The sequence below is a fragment of the Callospermophilus lateralis genome, chromosome 14 (assembly GCF_048772815.1).
Source record: "Callospermophilus lateralis isolate mCalLat2 chromosome 14, mCalLat2.hap1, whole genome shotgun sequence".
NCBI classification, from domain to species: Eukaryota; Metazoa; Chordata; class Mammalia; order Rodentia; family Sciuridae; genus Callospermophilus; species Callospermophilus lateralis.
The window spans coordinates 80,275,082-80,295,348 of record NC_135318.1 but is presented as its reverse complement, the minus strand read 5'-3'; the positions used below and the strand labels follow the sequence as shown (position 1 = coordinate 80,295,348).

General features: G+C 49.8%; 2 long non-coding RNA genes across 2 annotated transcripts; both read right to left on the bottom strand.

The window, feature by feature from the left end:
* Nucleotides 1-1,333: 1,333 nt before the first annotated feature.
* LOC143380033 (uncharacterized) lies at nt 1,334-4,048 on the bottom strand. The gene is made up of 3 exons (XR_013154509.1): nt 3,983-4,048; nt 1,580-1,677; nt 1,334-1,413 (listed from the first exon to the last, which is right to left on the bottom strand). It is a non-coding gene; the product is annotated as an uncharacterized LOC143380033 (long non-coding RNA).
* A 1,281-nt stretch (nt 4,049-5,329) lies between these two features.
* On the bottom strand, nt 5,330-7,201 carry LOC143637898 (uncharacterized). Its single transcript, XR_013154518.1, has 3 exons — nt 6,997-7,201; nt 5,579-5,694; nt 5,330-5,412 (listed from the first exon to the last, which is right to left on the bottom strand). It is a non-coding gene; the product is annotated as an uncharacterized LOC143637898 (long non-coding RNA).
* Nucleotides 7,202-20,267: the final 13,066 nt, after the last annotated feature.

Below are 20,267 nucleotides of genomic sequence, written 5' to 3'. Positions count from 1 at the left end.
GAGGGCACCTGGTGGGGAGCCACAATATCCACTGGGGTATATCATTGGACCTCGAGACCTTCCACCAGCAGAAGTGCAGTTGGCTTTGTGCACGAACCCAACATACCTGTTGGAGTGTTCTTGGGGGTCAGAGACTACTCTTTGGTGCTAAGAGTTGACCTGAGTCCACATCCTGACCCTTGCTCTCTGCCACCTGATTGTCCCACTTACTCTGACGGTGAGAGATGATTTGGCCCAGCTCATATTCCTCCGGTTTCTCCTGATCAAGCAAGTGTAGCTCGAGGGCCCTGCGGATGACGACAGGAGCCCTATCGTGGCAGGTCACCTGGAGCAGCATGGGAGACAGGCCTTCAGGAAATGGGCCTTGAAGTGACTACTCAAGGACAGTGGGCAGGGGCATTCTGGAGGCACCCCCACTCTAAATACAAGGGCAACATCCATGACCCTACTACCTGAGGCTGACCTCCTGCTCATCGCGTGGGCTCTTCCCATAGGCTACTAGCCCAATCCTTGTACATAGGACTTCCTGGGCCTGACATTGCTCTTTGTGGAGCTGACTCCTCTCAAAGTGAGAGGACCCCACTACCTGCATACAGATGCAATCTCATCCCACAAGTTTGGAGGAATGGGACAATAGCCACCAAGATCCCAGGTCTGCCCGAGGATGCAGGCGGCATTGGGAATGGCCTAGGCACAAAACCTAGAGGCTTTGGTCTGGATTGCCAGGGCCAAAAACAGACCCAGGAACATGACCACACACAGGAGTGCTGAAAGATAGCCACGAGAGATCCTGGCCTCCAGAGGCTCAGTGCTGGCTGGGGTGCAGGAGGGCACCTCATCCGGCAAGGGTGGTCATTGGGTTACCTGGACATTTGGTGTGCTTGCTCCACAACCATATCGACTCTGCAGAGAGACCCTCTCAGCTCCTTGTTCAAGGAACACGCAGAACCTCACACTGCTGTCCTCCTCCATAGAGGTCAGCATCCCATAGGGGAACCTGCAACCTAGGTCCTGTCCTATTCTCATCTGTCACCCATACCTGCCTCTGCTCTTCTGGACTGCATGCTGCCATCTGACACACAGACTCCCTCAGACATGGCGGTGGACAAGCTGCTGCTCTCCCTCATCTCAGCTCTAACCCTTCACACTGACCTCTCCCTTCTTGATTCCCATCTATCCTCCTGATCATCCAGAAGCTCCAAATTCAAGAGGGCATGAGTAGTCCATGGTATTGGACCAGTGTCTGTTCCCCACCCAGGTGTAAGCACCAGGGGACACCCCTGCTTCCAGGCTTACCAGGACAGTCTTGGCCAGCTTTGGACTTTGTGTTTCCAGGTGAACACGAATTAAGCAGGTGTCTCCCACCTTCTTGTGGTAAAGTGGCCTGGAGGACTTGCAGGTTGATTCTGAGAACTGTGGGAGATGGAACATCAGCAAACCCAGAAACAGAAAGCCACCCCAGCCTGTCAGTTGGCTCATTGGGCTTCTAGCACATATGTCCAGGTGCTGAGGCTTCTTATTTCCTCAGGTGGGAGTGGAATGGCAGCACAAGTACAGCTTGAATAAGGTAGGTGTTTACCTCCTTTCCCTTGACCTGGGGGCGTTTCCTCACGATGAAATATTTTATTTGCGGATTCATGGACATACACATGAGTGAGTGGTCAGGGACCTTGATTTCTGCAGAGCCAAGTGGAGAGAATTGTTAGGTGGCACTCAAGAATTATACCACAAAACACCCCCAACCCCTGAGAGTCTCCGCCAGGGCGAACCTGCACTGGATTGGAGAGCCCTCCTATCCAGCTACAGTGCCACCAAAGACTCCCTCAGTGATTCTTCCCTGGAGAAGATGATGCACAGGATTCTAAACCAAAAGAGCACCTGACAATGGAAACAGCACCTTGGGCCTCAGAACTTCTCAGTGCAGGTTGGATCTGCCAAAGAGACACTGCTAGGCTTTGAATCAGGATTGGCAAAGGCTCCTGTGCTTAGGCCTTTCTCCCCAGGGCAGCCATGCTCACACATGGGCATTCAGGAAAGCATTGGATGATGGGTGAATTCATCCACTTGCCCTTGATGAATCCACTCACGGATGAATACGCGGAGAGGTGGTATCCATCAGAGTTGTGTTGGGCATGGACATGGGAGGACTTCAGCAGGATGGTGCCCTGGAGAACTCTACTGTTTTCTAGGTTCGCTCTCCTCCCCCTTGTTTCTCATCATGAGCTGTCTGCTTGGTACTTTTATTCTGGTTCTTGTTCTACTTCTGGCTCTTCTTTCTGTCCTGCATCATCTTGTAGTTCTTTCTGGGTCTTTTTCTTGTTCTTACATGATTCCTTCTTGTTGTTCTTCTTGTGTATCTCCCTCCACCCTTCCTTCTGTTCACCTCCTTCTTTTTCTTCTTCTTCCTCCTGCTCTTCATCGTGTGATCCTCTCCCCACTCAGGAGTGTCCTCTTTCTCCTCCTCCTCCTTCTCCTTCTTTCTCTGGCAATGGTGGGGCGTCCTCTGAGGAGTTCAAATCTATCACTCTTCTGCCCAGATGCAGCCTCTGTTCAGAACCCCAAGATGAAATCAGTTCTCAATCAATGGCCCGGAGTGAAACCAAGACCAAAGACAAGTGACTTCCTTTCTTTGTCATTGTCACAGTCAGGAAAGACTGAATAACAGACACCGCATTCTGGATAGGCTTCTACCTGTGGCAGTCAGCACCTCATCTGGACCAGGATTGCTAAAATAGATTCCACCTCCATAAAGCTTCCCCAATGAAAACAAGGTTTCCAAAATCTAGGTGAGGGTCAGCATCACTGCCACCCTCCTGCCATAAGGCATAGATGCCATCACACCTAGTGGGTTCCAGGCCCCCGGTAGTCCTCCATTTTGATGTCTGTTACACACAAACCTCCCCTGGTCTGGAGCCTGCTCTCAACTGATGCTTGGGTTGAAAGTGTCTGTTTCTGAAATCACCTTCGTAGATTCTCAGTTTGGTAATTCCTTATTGACTGGCTTATTTTCGTACCAGGGATAAAACCAGAGGCACTTAAGCACTGAGACCATTCCCAGGCCTTTTGACTTGGGTACAGGGTCTCCCTAAGTTTCTGAGGCTGTTTGGAAATCCCCACCCTCCTGCGCTGCCTCCCAAGTCCCTGAGATTCGCAGACACTGCCCCTTGCCCAGCTCCTTGCACCACAGTCTTCCTCATGTGTAAGACAGAGTCAACCCAAATGAGGCGGTGTGTGAAAATGGGAAAACTCACTTACGTGCCCCAAAGATGGTGGGTTCTATTGTGGACAGGCTGGGATGGTGGAGGCTAGGAGTGTTGGGCTACAAGAAAGGAAAGAGCACTGGCATTTTGGATAGCTCAGCATTGTGGCCTCTGTTCTTCAGATGCCCTTCTTTATTGCTGGAAGGAATAATAACCTGGCCATTCTGATACCTTCATGAGATGGGCACCCAGGCACAGAGGACTTGGAATTGTTCCAAAAAGAACCCAAACAGGCTGTCCCCTGGCCTTGACTTCCTCTTCACTAGGTCCTGTTCCCAGTTGCTGCAATCCTGACATTCTTGTGAGTAGGCAGGACTTCTCATATCCTGGCCATGGATTGGGACCTGTGCTGCTTCCGTCCATAGCAATGCTGATCCAATCAGGACCCATGTTCTCCTCCTCTTCATTTGAAGGCATCATTATCAGTGAGCCATAAACCAAACTGATGATCGATTGAGCCTCTCTCTGCCTTGCCCCTCATCGATATTAGCTTTGCATTGCCAGACCAGGTCCAGGGCAGAACACATTTAGGGAGGTCCAGCAGCCCCCTGGGGCCTCATTGAGCACCTCCACCTTGGACACGCCCACCACTGCAGTTGGTTTCCTGCACCAGGCCCACCACACTTTGGTATTTTGGGGCCAAGGCCCACTTTCTCTTGGCTGTGAGTTATCCTGAGCCCACTGTGGATCATTTCTCCCCACTGTCTGATTGTCCAACTTACTCTCATTCTCAGACATCATTGTCAGCAGCTCAAAGTTGTCCACATCCTCATGCTGCAACAAATTTTCATCCAAGGCCTTGCGGATGAGGCTCATCACCGTCTCCTGACAGGCCACCTAGATCAGGGTAGGACAAATGTCATCAGAGAATGGGTTTTAGAGGAGTTACCCAGAAGACTGTGGTCAAACATTCAGGAGAAATCTCAGCTACATAGACAAGGGCACAATCTTGTTATCCTGCTACCTGAGTGTGGCCTCCATATACCCCCCCTGGGTTCTTGCAATGTGCTACTAGAACAATCCTGGTACAAATATCAGCCTGTACCTGCCATCTCCCCTCCCCCTGGGGAGTCACATTCCACTCAGGTCAAAGGACCAAACTGCCTATGCACAGACACACTCTCAACTCACTGAGATGAGAGCAATGGGCCAGGGATCTGCGCACCAAGTGTGCTCTGGGATGCAGGCTGCCTTTCTGGGTGGAAGAGGCAGATGCACTGAAAATTTTGGTCCTGACTGCCACTACACAAAACAGACTCAGATACAAGAGTGTGCACTTGAGTGCTTCATGATAGCCTGGAGAGGCCCTGGCCTCTGGAAGCTCGGTGCGGGTCTGGTTGTAATGATGTACTTGACTCAGCACTGGCAGGCACTGGACATGTCTCCTCTGCAGCTGGACACATGCAGCATTAGCGTGTCTACTGCACATCCACAGAAATTCTGCCAAGAACCCCTTTAGCTCCGTATTTACATACATGCAAAGGTTGACATTCCGAAGCTTTGGCATGACCCCCAGGTGATCCCAACCCCAAATTCCCACACCTAGTCATGTTAAGGAGGTTCTCTTCCCTGCCACCAGGAACACATCCCCTCCTCCACATGTGACAAGTCACTGCCACCTCCTCTGCTCCAACCTCACTCATTGAGAATACCAAGTTCTAGACACTGCAGCCTGCACCCTGGACATTTCTCTGACTTCATCTGCCCACAGCACTTCCGTCTGCACTTCTGGCCTGCAATACCCACAATACACAGGCCCACTCACCGCTGGAGCTGGGCATGCTGATGCTCTCCCTCCTCAGGTCAAGCCCTTAAGATGGACCTCTCTCTTCTTTATTTCCCACCACAGCCCCGGGGTTGGCTGTGTCTCCTGCCTTCCACTGTGTGGACACCCAGGAGGCAGCCCTGCTGTCGGGCTTACCAGGATGTGCTTTGTCTCCCTCAGGCTCTGTCCCTCTAGGAGGATGTGAACAAAGCGGCTGTCTTCCACCTGCTCGCTGGAGTGAAGCAGGGAGGAGCTGCTATTGATGACTTTCCTCATGCAGCACTCATTGCTTTGGGTGGCCTGGGGCAATGATCCTGCAGCCACTGCAGAGCTGCTGCTCACAGCTGCTGGGATCCCGGATGCCACTGCCACAGAAGGCTCCAAGAACTGTGGGGGATGACAACATCAGCAAAGCCCAGCAACTGCACCCCACCCAGCCTGGCAGTTGGCTCTATGGGCATTCTATAACATCCATCCAGAACCTGAGGTTCTTGTCCCCTTGGAGGATGTGGAGTGGCACCAGGAGTAAAGACTGAAGAAGGTGGCTGTTTACCTCCTTTGGCTTGACCTTGAACGACTTGCTGGCAGCTGTTTCCTGAAGCAGAAAGTTGTAATCCACGCTGGCATCCAGGGCATAATATACCTTCCCATCAGCAGGGATCCTCAGCTCTGGAGAGGCAGGGGCAGAGGCGTGGTAGGTGACACTCAAGGAATACACTACCCAACATCCCCCACAACTGAGAGCCTCTGCCAGCTCAGGTCTCACACACAGACCTGAGAGCCCCCGAATCCAGCTACTGTTCCACCAAAGACTCCCCACTGATTCCTCCCTGAGGACCCTCTATGCACAGGAAGTCCACTACAGGATCACCTTTCAAGGAAATAGCCCCTTGCACCCCAGAACCTCTTAGTTCACGTTGGACCCACCAAAGAGAAACAGCTAGACTTTGTATCTGGATTGGCCCCCAAAGACTCATGTGTTAATGGTTTTCTACCCACTGCAGCAATGATCACATGTGGGTTTGGGGAAAAGCACTTGATGGTGGGTGCCTCCACCTTGCCAGTGGATTCATCCACTCATACAGGGCTACACTAATTTGAGGGGTATGGTTTGGAGGTGTGTTGAGCGTGGGTGGAGGATGTCCACAACAGGGCTGTGCCATCTCTTGAGTTCCCCATTTCTGCATTTCCTCCTCATGAGTATAATTCTCATTCACATTTTAATCAATTTATTGTGATACTTCTTGTTCTTGTTCTTCTTCATCTTCTCCTCATGCTTCTTTTTATAGTCATCTTGACCTTCTTATTCATTGTCTCCTCCTTCAATTTATTTTCATTTTTCTCCTCCTCCTCCTCCTCCTTCTCCTCCTCCTCCTTCTTCTTCTTTCTCTCTCTCTCTCTCTCCCTCTCTCTCTCTTTCTCCCTGACTTTCTCTTCTCTTCTCTCTCTCTCTCTCTCTCTCTCTCTCTGTCCCTCTCTCTCTCTCTCTAAGAAGAGTTTACAAGCCGTGAAGTGTTCTATTCTACCACACACTTCTCTCTAGAAATGGCCTCTGGTCCTAAGTGGACTCAGTTTGCAATGAATAGAAAGATTGGAAGCCAGAAATGATTCTTCATTGAACTGCTTTTCTCATGTACTCATCTAGGTCAGGAAAGGCTGCCAAAGTAGGCACCCTGTGGTTGTCTGTCTTCTTTGACACAAGACAAAGAAGCCTCTCTTCTTGGCCCCTCGTGGATAATAGCTTTGCAATGCCTCCTCAGGCCAAGGAAAGAACACATGATAGGCAGGTCCACAGCCCCTGGGGAACATGAAGGACCTGCAGATTTATGCCCCATCATTACACTTTGTTTTATACACAAGTCCCACCATACTCTTCCTGGGCACTTGGTGGACGCACACTGTGTTATGGCTCCCAGTTTTCTTGAGCCCACTGTGACTCACTGTTCCCTACCCTCTGATGGTTCCACTTACTCTGATGGTTCGAGACAATTTGCAGAAGCTCAAAGTTTTCTGGATCCTCCTGCTGGAGCAAGTGTGCATCTAAGGCCCTGCGGATGATGACTGGAGTCGTGTCCTGGCAGGTCACCTGAGCAGGGTTGGAGAAAGCTCATCAGAGAGGGAATTTGGGAGTAGCTACCCAGAGGACAGTGCTCAAGGACAATCAGAGACAACTGAGCTCTCAACACAAGGGCACCATCTTGTTACCCTGCTACCTGAGGCCTTCATGTGACCATGTGGGGTCTTCCTATGTGCTTCTAGGCCAATCTTGGTACAAGAGTTTGCTTCAACCTGCTATGCCCTATAGGGACAAGGGAATAAGGACCAAAAGGCTTTGTACAGACACACTCTAGTCCCATCAAGATGGGAGGAATGGTCCAGTGGACTTCCATATCCCTGCTCTGGTCTGGGATGTAGCTGCATTTTTTGTGTGGACCAGGCACAAACCCTAGGTGCTTTGGTCCTGACAGCCAGGGCACAACACACACTAGGACTCTTTAATGACAGGCATGGAAGCTGCTGGCCTCAAGAGTGTCAGTGCTTGCTGGGGTGTCAGGAGGTTCGGACCCAGCAGGTGCAGTGGTTCAACATGGCTCCCCTGGAGGTGGACACCAGAGTCTCATGATGGATACTCCACGCCCAGGAAAATTCTGCAGAGAGACTCGCTAAATCTCTATTCACATACATGCAAACTAGGACACTAATGGGCCCCTACCCACCCTAATCATCCCACAATGGCTCCCTTCCCTTCAACCAGCAACATGTCCCCTCCCACACACAAGAAAATGACTGCCAACTCCTTTGCTTCAACCTCCATTGTTCAATATACTCCTCCTCAATACCAAGATCAGTAGAGGATGGCCTGTACTCTCGATATTTCTCTGACTTCCTCTGAACCCAGCACTCAGTCCTGCACTTCTGACCTGCACACCCCAAAACACACAGGCCCACTCCCACCCAGACCTGGCATGCTGCTACTCTCCCGCCTCTTTCTTCCTCACTTTCTCTTCTCCTTCCTGACCTTCCAGAAGCTCCAGTTCAAGAAGACAGGCCTAGTCCAAGGTGTTTGCTGTGGACTTGGTCTTCCCCAGTGTGGGCTCCCAAGAGACTCCCCTGCTCGAAGACTCACCAGGATGCTCTTATACTTTGTCGGTTCATTTTCTAGGTAGACGTGAATGAGGCATCTGCCTCTCACCCGCTTATTGTACTGGGGCTGTGAGGAATACCGAGTGGAGACCCCTGATGTCCTGGGCTCCAGCTCTGCCCCTTCCCAGGGAGAAGGCTCTGGCTCTGGGGTTGGCTTAGGAGCCGTGACAGGAACTGAGCTTGTAGCTAGAGGAGAAAAGATGCCAACATGGCTGCCTTGCCCTGACCTTGGCACAGACAGACAATACCCCTGCTGCCAGGAAGACCTCAGGCCCTTAGCCCACACAAGACCTCTTTGCAGACTGGGGTCACTTCCTGAGTGGACAGAGGCTTATCCTAATTTCCAGCCCAACACCAGGCATACAGACACCCCGCAGTGGGACAACAGTCGGACCTTTCCTCATATACCCTTAGGTACTCACCCCAGTCCGCCTGGCTCTCTGGCTCTGCCTGTCTTGATATGCCATCTTCAGTTGGGGCCTGGAGGCGGTGTGCTTGGTGCTCCAGATACAAGCCAACCAGCAAGAGCCACATGCATGGCAGCAGCAGCTGCAGACTCAGCGAGCCTGGAGGCTGATGGGAAGCCTCGGTGTAGAAGTTCACCCAGGTCCCCAAGAAGGAAGGTGAGGCACTGTGGGGAGGCAGGTGTGGAGTCAGCAAAACCCTGGCCTTGCCTTCGCCACGGCCTCCAGAGCAAACCTCTGACCCGACACTCCTGAACCGTCCCGGTTCTGAACACACCAGTCCACCTCAGACAAGACACAGTGGCTGTACGGGCAGAGACAGGACAGGTCGCTACAGACAAAGAACCTTCAACGAAGGAGCGTTAGATCCATGGTATGACCAGCTCTCCCCTCCTCTGGGCAGGCCTGACACTCTTCTTCCTCTTGGCTACGTGCTCTCCAACCTGGAATGCACCTTCCAGGAGTGTCTGTCCTCCTGCCCACTCTTCTCAGGGCTCAAGAGACACCTCCTCCCCTGGCGTGGGCTGCAATGCTACCTCATTCTCTGTGAGCTCTCACTGAGTCCCCCTGAGTAGCAGTGGACCTCTCTTTTCCCATGAGTGCAGGCCACATCTCTGTGGCCCTGGGGGAGGACAGGGAGGTGTAGTGTTGGGGGATCCATTGTCCCAGGGGCTTCCCCAGAGGACCATGACTCCACCTACAACTCCCTGCCTTACCCCTCCTACTGTTGAAGCCCCACACCTTACACTGCAGGCAGAAAACAGAATCGGGGAGAGCAGTCTTTCCTCAGCCTTCCCAAGTCAAATCACCTTGCAGGTCCCTATTCCGGAAACAAGGAGCCCACCCTCTTGACCCCAAGCCCATTCCATGTTGAAGTTGGTCCAGGGGTCCACCATATTCACTCAAGAGGACAACGTGCACTTATGCCTCATGGAGTCAGGGATGCAGTCTCATGTAGGATATGTGCTCATGGCACCTACGGTTTTAGGCTGACCCCCATGAAAAGGGACACAATGGCAGTCATTTGCACCCCATTTTTCACTGAATTGTGAAACGTGACTGGAAACATGTCTTCACACAGTGGGTGCTTTCTACATGTTCATCAGGGAATGAGCCCAAACTGCTGATTCCCACATATCTCTGGGTGTGGGAGCTGTCCAGCTATGTCCCAGCTAGGACGCTTTATCCCACTATGTATACTAACATGTCTTTATTAACCCAAAAGTGCTTTTCCCAAGGCCCGAGTTTTGAGACGCCTCTGGCACAGATCTACTTTCTTCACGAAGCCAACATCACACCAGAAAGACCACCTGGCCTCACTGAGTCCACCTGGGAATGAGCTCAGCGAACACCATTGAGCTGTGGTGCCTAGTGTGTGGGGACTGCTCCAGGGACCTCTGTGGATCAGCTGGAGTCAGGATGGTTTCTCTGCGTGAGAGGGGGAGTTCATTCCCCTTGCAAGCCTGTGGCAGGCACCTCCAGGACTCGTCCCATTCGGGACGGACATTCCACTATGAGTGTGGTCCTCTATCTCATTAGGGATCACAAACCTTTGGGTCCCTGAGAGGTACATGGCAGCCCCAAGACCCAGGCATGAGGGGGCTACACACTTGGGCTTGGTGGTCTGGTGCTTACCTTGGGAACAAGAGATCCAGCACCTGCTGGGTGGGGATGAAATCCCAGGAGATGAACCCCATGTTGCTGCTGAAATGTAGATTCCTCCCACTAATGACAGGCAGGAGCTCATTCCTAAGCTGGTCCTGCCTGTAAGGTTCAAGGCTCTGTACCCTGAAGGGCTCCTCCGTGTTCTGATCATTTTCACCCTGGGTTGGGACCAAGAATGGTGGGTTCAAAATGGAAATGGTGACAAACAGAAAAATGACTTGTGTGAATACACTAGAGTCAATGGGACAGTTCCCATCAGTAGAAACACACACACACACACACACACACACACACAAACACAGTCAGAATAGGAGTCCTGGGCCATTCATCAGGGATCAGACTAGAGGGCCTGCTGGGCTCACCTGCCCTGTGCTACTCACTGTTTCTCTTGAGCTCCTCTGCGACAATTGCCAGAGGCTCTGGCGTCTAAGATGAAGCCTCACCCACTGTAGCCACAAAAGGGCTAGTTGGCCCCCTTGAGATTCCTGGGAGCCTGAGGCTCGGCATTGTTTGCAACCACAGGAGAACATCCTTCTCACTCCAGTGGCTCCAACCAAATGAGCTTGGATGGCTTGGTCAGTGAGGTGGGTGCCTGGATACCAGGGTTCCATGTTCTGTTTGATCCATTGTCAAGGCAATGATGTCATTTCCTGTGCCCATACCTGACCCTCTTTTCACATAAGACCACTTTCAAAAGCCCTATGGGCTGCTGATTTCTCCTCCATGCCTACCCATATAAGGTGCCCAGGTGTTCACCAACAACTACCCAAATACCCCACCAGCATCTGCCCTGCTTGGTGCCACTAGAGTTCCAGCTTGGAGCCTTCAAAAGTGCATTCACAACCAGTCCTTCCCTCTCAGCAGCTTTTGGACCCTGGTCCCATCATTGTGCAACTCATGGTGTGCCCAGTCTTTTCTGGAAAGTAGGGTAGCATCTAATCTCTAGGATTTATTGTGTCTATTGGCCCATAACACCCTCTATTCTCTCTGAAACCAGAGATGGGACTCACAGGTGGCTAAAGCACAAATGTAGAGATGGGACAATCACAAGAAGGAGAGAGACAGAGAATGCACCCTAACTCAATCAGGCCTCTGTCCCACACAGGGACGTGGCCAATGTCCGTCCCTTCGTGGCTGCAGTTCCCACTCTACACCATGGCAAGTTGGAGGTGACTGAGATGCAGAGGCTGCTCCCCTCTGCCATACAACTTCCCAAGGCTTCTCCTAAGATTTCAAAAGGGCCAAGTGCGTCTAGTGTTGGGGTCTCACAGAGACTCCGAGGTACCACAGCATCCTGCTGCCCAGAATCAGTTCACCCCTCACCTCAAGGGGGCTCAGCCTCTGGATTCATGGGAATTGAAGTGGCTACAGGGGATGGGATATCATCTCCAAGACTGAGTTATGCCAAGTCCATGACCCCTGCCTGCATCCCTGTCTCCAGCACCACTCCCCTCTCTCTCTCCTCCTCAGACCAAACAAATCCATTTAGCAAGTGTGTCCTGGGATAAAGACATGACAGTCACCCATCCTCTCATTACAAAAACACTGAGGCTCAGCCAACACGGATCCCACCAGGAACACAGGCATAAACTCAGACTCTGATCCTCCCAGCCGAGCCTCAGTGGAGCCTGGACTCCCAGCCTCCTGAGAAGAGGAAACAGAGGTGCCTAGCCGAGCCACCTTGGATGCAGCCGCACACAAACTGAACTTATCAATGCCTCTTGCTCTCAGTTGTGAGTAAGAGGGGAGGTGGTGTTTCACAACCCCGGACATCAAGTGCAGTCTCTAGGCTTTGGGGTGTGCCCTGGCCTCTCTCTATCTGCCCAGGCCCTCCAACTCACACTGGCCTTTTACCCAACTTCCTCCTAGGGCCAAACTCAATCCTGCCTCTCAATTTCTGCTGCCTTCCCCAACACACTGCTCCCAAAAATGAGCAGGGCTGGCTCTCTGAGATCATGCTGGTGCCAGCACAATGCCATCCCACTGACATAATTCTGAGTCCCAACCTAGGCACTCCAGCTGTCTTTGCCACACCTGGCCTGTTTGGGCTCTGGCTCTTGCTCTTTTCATTCATGTGCATGTGTTTTGAGGTTTTGTGTTTCTCCCACTGCAGAACTGCAGCTGTAGCAGGGTAGAGCTCATGAGGGTGACATTCTGACCCACTTCCAATCCCATCGGGACTGTTAACTGGGGTGACTGCTGGAACACAGTGATGAGTGAACACATGGGAGGTGGTTGGACCCACCTTGCCTCTGAGTGGCTTCCTTTCAGGACAGGAGTGCTAGGGATGGGAGTCCCTGGCGTGGGATGCTTTGGACAAGGCGTGACCATGGGCTCTCTTTCCTGGCAAAAATGGCTCCACTCAGCAGGGAGAGCACTGTCATTTCTGGTGGCTAACAACAGCCCTGGACCCCAGAAAGGAACCCACACTCAAGATTTACGTCTGAGTGTGCGTGTCCTTGAGGAAATGCACCTGATCCCAGGTGCAAAGTGGTAAGTCCTCTAACTCCAGGGGCCATGAAGGGACATCTGAGTTTCCCTTGTCCTTCTTTCCCTCTGCTGAAACCATGGTATCCTCACACTAACCACAGTTAGGACCCTGGCTTCATTTCCCAATGAGGATCATTAGGCTCCATAAAGGACAGTCTCTAAGATGCTCAGTGGACCAACACCCTCTGCACAGTGCATAACCCTATTCACTCAAGATGCAAGAGGATTTCTATTCAGGAAAACCAGGAAAGGGAGAGCCTTTCTCAAGGACACAAGGACATTAGTGGGTGAGGGAGTACTTAATGGATGGAAAACTACGGCCACCACCAACTTCCAGGAGCATATATGGCCCTTTGGGCACAGGTCCATACCCTTTTTTCCAATCAAGTTTTTCAGAGAATTGAGGCTGCCTTCTAGATGGCACCTCCACACAGTAGGGGGTCTCCCACTTCTTCCACAGGTACGTAGTGGGCAATGGGCCTCCCACTATGTGCATCTGAGAACACTCTGTGGGCATCTGTAGCCTTTCAAGACCTGGAAACCATGCGGGCACCCCAGCACCAGCAGAGCATTTCTGCACATCACAACAATCACCCCAGGAGAGAACTCTCCATTCCACTCTGTACTATGCCCTGCCATCTGTACTGATCAGTCCAATCCCTCTCCTTCCTGTTTCTTCATTATACTACCATGGTTCCCACATATGGATGCCAGGGTGCTTGTGGCCCACTCCAACCATTTGGGTTCCAGGAACAAATGGCACAGTGGAATGTGTTTGGGAACTTCTGGATGACGGGAAGTCCCACCTTCCAGGTTTTCATCTTCAACGCAATGAGTGCAGAGGGAGCCAGGAGGGCTCTGTCAGGTAGAGAGAGGTGGGAGCTAACTGAGCCTCAACTAAGTGCCCAGGACTCTTGGTTCAGAACTGGTGTTATGTGGAATTGTTGAAAGACGTGAAGAAAACCCAGCTCACTGTATGCAGAGACAGCAGATGCCCTCACATGGTCAGGCTGCTGTGCTTCTCAGAGCCCCAAGATGTTACACAGGTGTGGAGGTGGGGAACCCAAGTGCCAGCCCAGGCTGCTCCTGAGCACCTCTACCTAGATTCGAAGTACGTGACTCTGCATCAGAGTCATCACATCAATGCATCCTGGCCCCCCACCCCAAAAGTTCTCTCAGAGACACTGAGGTTCCACTGGCTCTGGACTTGCCCTTCTCTGGGGTTCTGGGGGCCCATTAATTAGGAGGTCACAACAATTCTCAGCACACAGGCTGAGCCCACTGAGATCCCAGGAGTATCCAGGCATTGCTTCTATTAATAGTCCATCATGACCCAGGACACAGTGGACACGTATTGCACTCACCTAAAGAAACCACCAGGCCCAGGGCCTTCGTGCCACTGGCCTGCAGAGACCTGGAGGAGGAGGTAATTTATAGGCTGCGTGGAACCAAAGACCCTAGATCCTGGGATCTGAGCTGGACAGACAGCTCATGTGTACACAGTCAACATTGTCCCTGAGAGTGCAATTGAAACACCCGCAGAGCTGACAATGGACCTGATATGCCCAAGAGTGGGGGTGAATTGCATCCCTTGAAAATGATCCTGTCCAGAGAAAGGCAAATTTTGTAGGATTTCACTTATCTCACATTCTCAATTATCAGGTTCATAAAAAGATAAAGTACAATGTTCTTTTCCTGGGCCTGGGAGGGCACTAGAATTCAGCATTGATGGTAAGAGTATGTCCACAAGAGTTCTGGAGATGCATGGTGGTGACGCCTATACACCAACATGAACATGCTTAATGCCACTCAACTGTGTACTCCAAAATGGTTTAATTACAAAACGGATGTTTGGTGTCAATTACCACAATGTAAACACGTGGGAGACTGCTGATTGACTCATCTTAGCATAGTTTGTATTGTGATGGCAGAATACAAGACACTGGGTAATTCACAGCACAGATTTTATTTCTCAAACTTGGGAGGCTGGAAGACTAAGACCGGGGGCCAACTTGTAAGAACGTTCTTGTTGTGTCCTCCTGGGGAAGCAGGTGAAACAGGGACAAGGGCTGCTTTGAGAACCCCCGTCCCAGGGAAGGAGAATCCATGGCCTAAGCACATCTTCAAGTTCCCACCCACTAACACATCATAATGCAGAGACAGAATAGAATGACAGTCCATGCTCCCCAGAACATCCCAACTTCTTGGCATGAGTCCATTTCTGCAACATTTCACAAGTCATAATTTTGGATAAGACAAGAGTTAAGCTGAACACATGGGGAGAGGGCTCCCTTCTCATCTGCTGCTTGCAGTGTTGCATGTGGCCTTACATCACTGAGGTTCTGCACAACAGCTCCGACTGCCCTCCTACCACATCCCCATGGGGCTGACTCACACTCAAGTTCTGAACACTCCCAAGTCCAGAAACCAGAAATGTTACAAGAAATCCTAAAGTCCGCCCAAAACACCAGTCTACACAAGCTCAAGTCTCTTACAAAAATGCCAGAGTATTTGCATCTAAACACTGCATATCTTCTTCCTGTAGCACTTCCATTATCTCTAGATGACTTCTGACACCTAATACAATGAAAGGGCAGTGTCATTCTCTGTAACACTGTAAGATCCAGGAAACAAGGAGGAGAGAAGTATCTGTCCAGAGAGACACAACTCCTTTCCTGATACTTTGGATTTCCAGATGGTGGGGACCATGGATGCAAAAGAATGGGTGCAGGGTCAACTGCACTTTCTTGCTTTGCATTGAGGGGAGGAAACACTGCAGCCAGAATGAGGGCTTCTAGGAGCTGATATCCTTCAATTCAACATCTGGATACATCTGACCTTCAGGCTGGAAGACTGTCTAGCAGGGGATCCAAGGATTTGCCTACTGTGGAAGAAATCCAAAACAATAACTTACTTTAAAGGGCATCAAAGAGGTTTAGGAGGGAGGGAGCCAATCCAATTGTCTAGACCACTTTTAGAGGTCACGGGGTGGGTTCCAATGCAAAACACCGCAGTCCCATGGAGAATTCTGCAGTGTGTTGGTGATTAAACACAATGTGTGAATCCAGGGGTCACTAGGTCCTCTCAGCCATAAGGAGGGAACTTGCCATAAAGGAACTAGGACAAGGATGAGAAGAAGGCTCAGTGGGGAGAGATCTGAAGGAAGAAAAGTGTACTCATTAGAAAAGTGTCCACCGAAAATTCTTAGGCAGCCAAAAGTCGTGTGAATTTATGTGGAAAAAGAGTCTTTGTACAGTGATGAAGCTAAGAGCTCACATGATGGAACACAGCATCAACCAGGCCCAAATCTAATATCTTATATTCTTGTAGGAAGAGGGGAGTCTGGACCTAGAGACCAGGGAGACTTGGGGATAGAGCCTATGTGAGGTTGGAGCCAGGATGGGATGCCCATATGGGAACCACAGATCATGGACAGCAGTAGAAGAGTGGGCAAGGGTTGGGAGAGTTGAGGGGACAGTCCCCTTGAAACCTGGGAGGGGTTATGGCACTGGGACAGCCCAACACCTACTGTGTTGAGCCTCTGGAACTCAACGGAAGACACTTCCTCTGTTGTTGGCCACCCAGTTAACAGGGTTTGGTTCCAGCAGCCTAGGACCCAGCTGAAGGTCTGAGCATGTTGGCCATGCAGGGTGGATCTGGACCGCAGACACCCTCATCAGAGACTGTAGGGTCTCAGCCCTGAGGCAAGACAAGCAGTAAGTCAGGCCAGGTGGGGAAATGGCTAGGCACACACTGTGGGGGCTGGTGCTTGTGTTACTGGGAGCACTTCTGACCCCAATTCCCTGATCTGCTGCCAACACAGGCTACAGAGGAGGGTACAGGGACACAGACCACGGATCTGCCCCACTCAGTGGGCCCAGGCCAACACCACACCCAGCAGCCTCCTGCCATGCCCAATGAGTCTCGAAGTGGCCCCCTCTTCCCATCCTGAGAGCTCTTCCCTTCCTCATGTGCCACTACCTCCCTACTGTCTCTGGCCATATCTACTCTGTGAGATGACAACATCCGTGGGTACTGCTCTCTCATCCCAGGACAGTGTGGTCCCACACACCCTGGTGAAATGGGCCACCTGGAGGCCGGACCTGGAGGTCCTTGAGGCTGAATGACAGGTGTGGTCCTCTGGCAGTTTATTATTTAAGTTAAAAAAACAAAAAACGGGCCTTGGTGCTCAAAAATGTTTGATTTGCATATTCTCATCCCCTAACCCCAATATTTTCATTATTTCCTCACATATGAAATCTTACTAGCAGAAAGTTAATTTCGTATTATACAAAGTTGATTGAAATAACATTGGTATAAATAATCAATCACCATACTTTCAATTTTTGTTCTGCTTTCCTGTTAGAAACCACGTGGATACAAGAGAACAGAGGACAGACTCATGGAAGTGCTTGAAATGACAGGAAGCTCCCATTCAAGCTCAGCATTCAGTCCTGGACAGGGTAAGACCAGGCCACTTTGACATCTGTTCCAAAGAGTCTACCAGACAGAATCCTCTGACTGATCCCTGACTGAGCCATAGGAACTGGATAGAAAAGCCTTCACATCCTCAATACATTCTTCACTTCAGAATACTGGACAACCATGGATATCCATCTCTCATCACCTTGCTCCCCAGTCAACCATTCTTCAACAAAGTCAAAGGAGCAACTCATACAAGCACACAGAAAGGGATGTTCACTACACACATCCATGTGGGAAATGGACAACTGGTATTTCTTGTTTGGGCTATTTCAAATGAAATCCCTTCTGCATGACCTCCCCAAACCAAACAAAAATATTTGTGAAATTCCCACGTAGAAGACAAGATACACTTGCCAAGGAGGCAGTGTCAAGAATTTTGACACTCCAAATGTAGAGTGTGTGTTTAGGAGGCAGTCACAGTTTCCATGAGAGAGTCCCATGAAATCAATTAGGAAGATCCATGCTCTAGCCCTACCATACAAGAGATGTGACCTTGAAAGAGTCACTTAGTCTTAGCAACCATCATCACTAACCACTAAGTCAATGAATAAAGGTCCTCAGGTGTCAAGCTACAAAATGTGGGATGAGCATGGATGAGGATGGGTGGGAGAAGTCTCCCCCTCTAACATAATTAGGGAAGGCTGTGCCTGCCCTCAAGTGGCTAAGGGCCTGGGATTCTGCCAAGGAGAGGGATTCCAAACCTCACATCCCCTGACCCAGGCCAGAAGACCAGGTAGAGTCCAAGGACCCTGGGGCGGCCCAATGGCAAAAAAGGTCCAAAGGAACTAGGGATCTGCCTGGACCCTCAATCCCCTACTCTGAGCAGGGCTACATGACGAGGCCAGAGGCCATCCACAGCAATCTGCTTTTAAGGAAAACTGAGGGACTACAGGCTGCCTCTGGCTCACTGAATCAGGGTGGTGTTTTCATACAGCAAGACCACTTCCTCACATTTGACCAGCAGCTCATGCACTGACAGCACAATGGCTGGCTTGACTCAGGCCCTGATGAATGAAACAGAAAATTCATAGCAAACCCATCTTTAGCTCTTCCACATCATCAGGGGGTGTGATTCAGTTCCATCAACAAAGATGTCTTAAATAGTGTCTAAACATGCTGGGGACTCACCTCTGTGTGGAACTTTTCAGGAAAAAGGGCATCAAATCTCAGGAAGCAACTCTTCTCTCTTCTAGCCCATGGGCAATGCAAGGAACCTGCATGATACCAGAGGCTCACTTCTCTCTTCTCATGTCTTTTGGAAAGGAATCATTAATGCTTCCTTCAAGGTGAAGCAGAAGCCTGAATTCCCAGCTGCACAGAAGTGTTTGAGGGCACTGTCTCCCTTAAAACCAACAAGAAAAACAGGTCATTAAAGAGGCATATGGATTAGAGTGCATGATCAATGATCCCTCCTCCCTGGAGCCTTCCACATGCCCATCTTCCACATTCACAGAGCAATGCTTGGCCATTCTCAAAGACCAGGAGACCATGATGCTCATCACCAGGAAGTCAATAAGGAACATGAAGAGAGCAACATGGATTGCAGAAGGTGGAACACCAAGGATCTTCAGCACAGCTGCTAGAACACAAGAGCTGAACTTCAGTATTGACTTTCTGCCACCTACCAAGTACGATATTAGTGTCAAGCACAACATGCAGACATCCAAGCAGCAGGTGACACCGTGCATCCATTCACAGAAGTGGGCAACATCTGCATTGGAACAAGGAAGTATCTTATTCTTACTCACAAAAATCATCAGAAACAAAGAATAAAATGGATGGAAGACTTACCATTTCACTATTACGTAGCTGTTGGGATTCCCTATTAAATAATACCTCCTCCAAAATAAAAAGTATCTATGACTTTTAAAAACTATGGTCTTTACTTAATATTTCTATATGCTATATCCCTGCCTAATGCTCTTTGAGAAAGGAGCACATAGAATTGGATCTTTGAAAATTTCACATTTCCTGATAAATATTACTGCCTATGTCCGGCATGGTGAAGTGAAACATGGGACTTTGGATATTCAAACGCAATGTTGTGGGATTGGTGACCCTGACTCACAGACAGCATGTGGGTTCTATGAAAGCTAGTGAGGGAGCAGGGGAAACGAAGATATTGAACAGATGACCTTAGGGGATACTGGCGGATAGGTCAAACTGAAGAACATGTTCCAGATAACCATTGGTATTTGGGCTCCTGAGCCCAGACCTGTTTTTAAAAAAGGTGCAGACAGGCAGTGTTCATGTACAAAATGTCTACCATTTAAAAGTGGATAATTTCAATGGCATCTAGTTACACATCTGATAAAATGGTTTGCCAACTTATGAATTTCATTCTAACAACAACAACAACAACAAAAAAAAAAACACAGACAATGAGACATATAAAGATAAAACCTTGTCTTTACCAGGACGCCTAGAAATAGGTTTTATTTGGCTCAGGCAAATATCTTTCAGTAGAATTTCTGATTTCTGAATGAACCCATTCAATTTTATACTGCACAGATCACAAGGTTTTCTTTATAGAATATTCTCTTCTTCTTAAAGCCTCACATAGAAAATGTCTCACATGACATAGGAGGGGAATGACCCAAAGGATGAGAGAATGGCTGGAACCATTCTCAAATCTGCCCATATAGCCTAAAGTGTAAAGGCATCTAATTGTAATCTAAAACAATTATGAACCTATTTGATCCATTATTAATAAATATCACCACTTTACCACTTGAACCAAATCACAGAAAATTGGAAACACATGATCATTGGCTTTGATACCTTCACTACCATTTCATTACCCAGAGACGATCAACTCTATACTTCAAATGATGCAGATTTATTACAGAATGCCTAAGATCCTGAGGATATATTTTGGGTCAGCTCATGTTACTGCTTCATTATTTTATTAATCTGTAAGTAATAAAATGTAACATCATGTTGGATGATATATTCAAGCCATAAAAATATCATCCAACATAGTTCTTCCCAAAA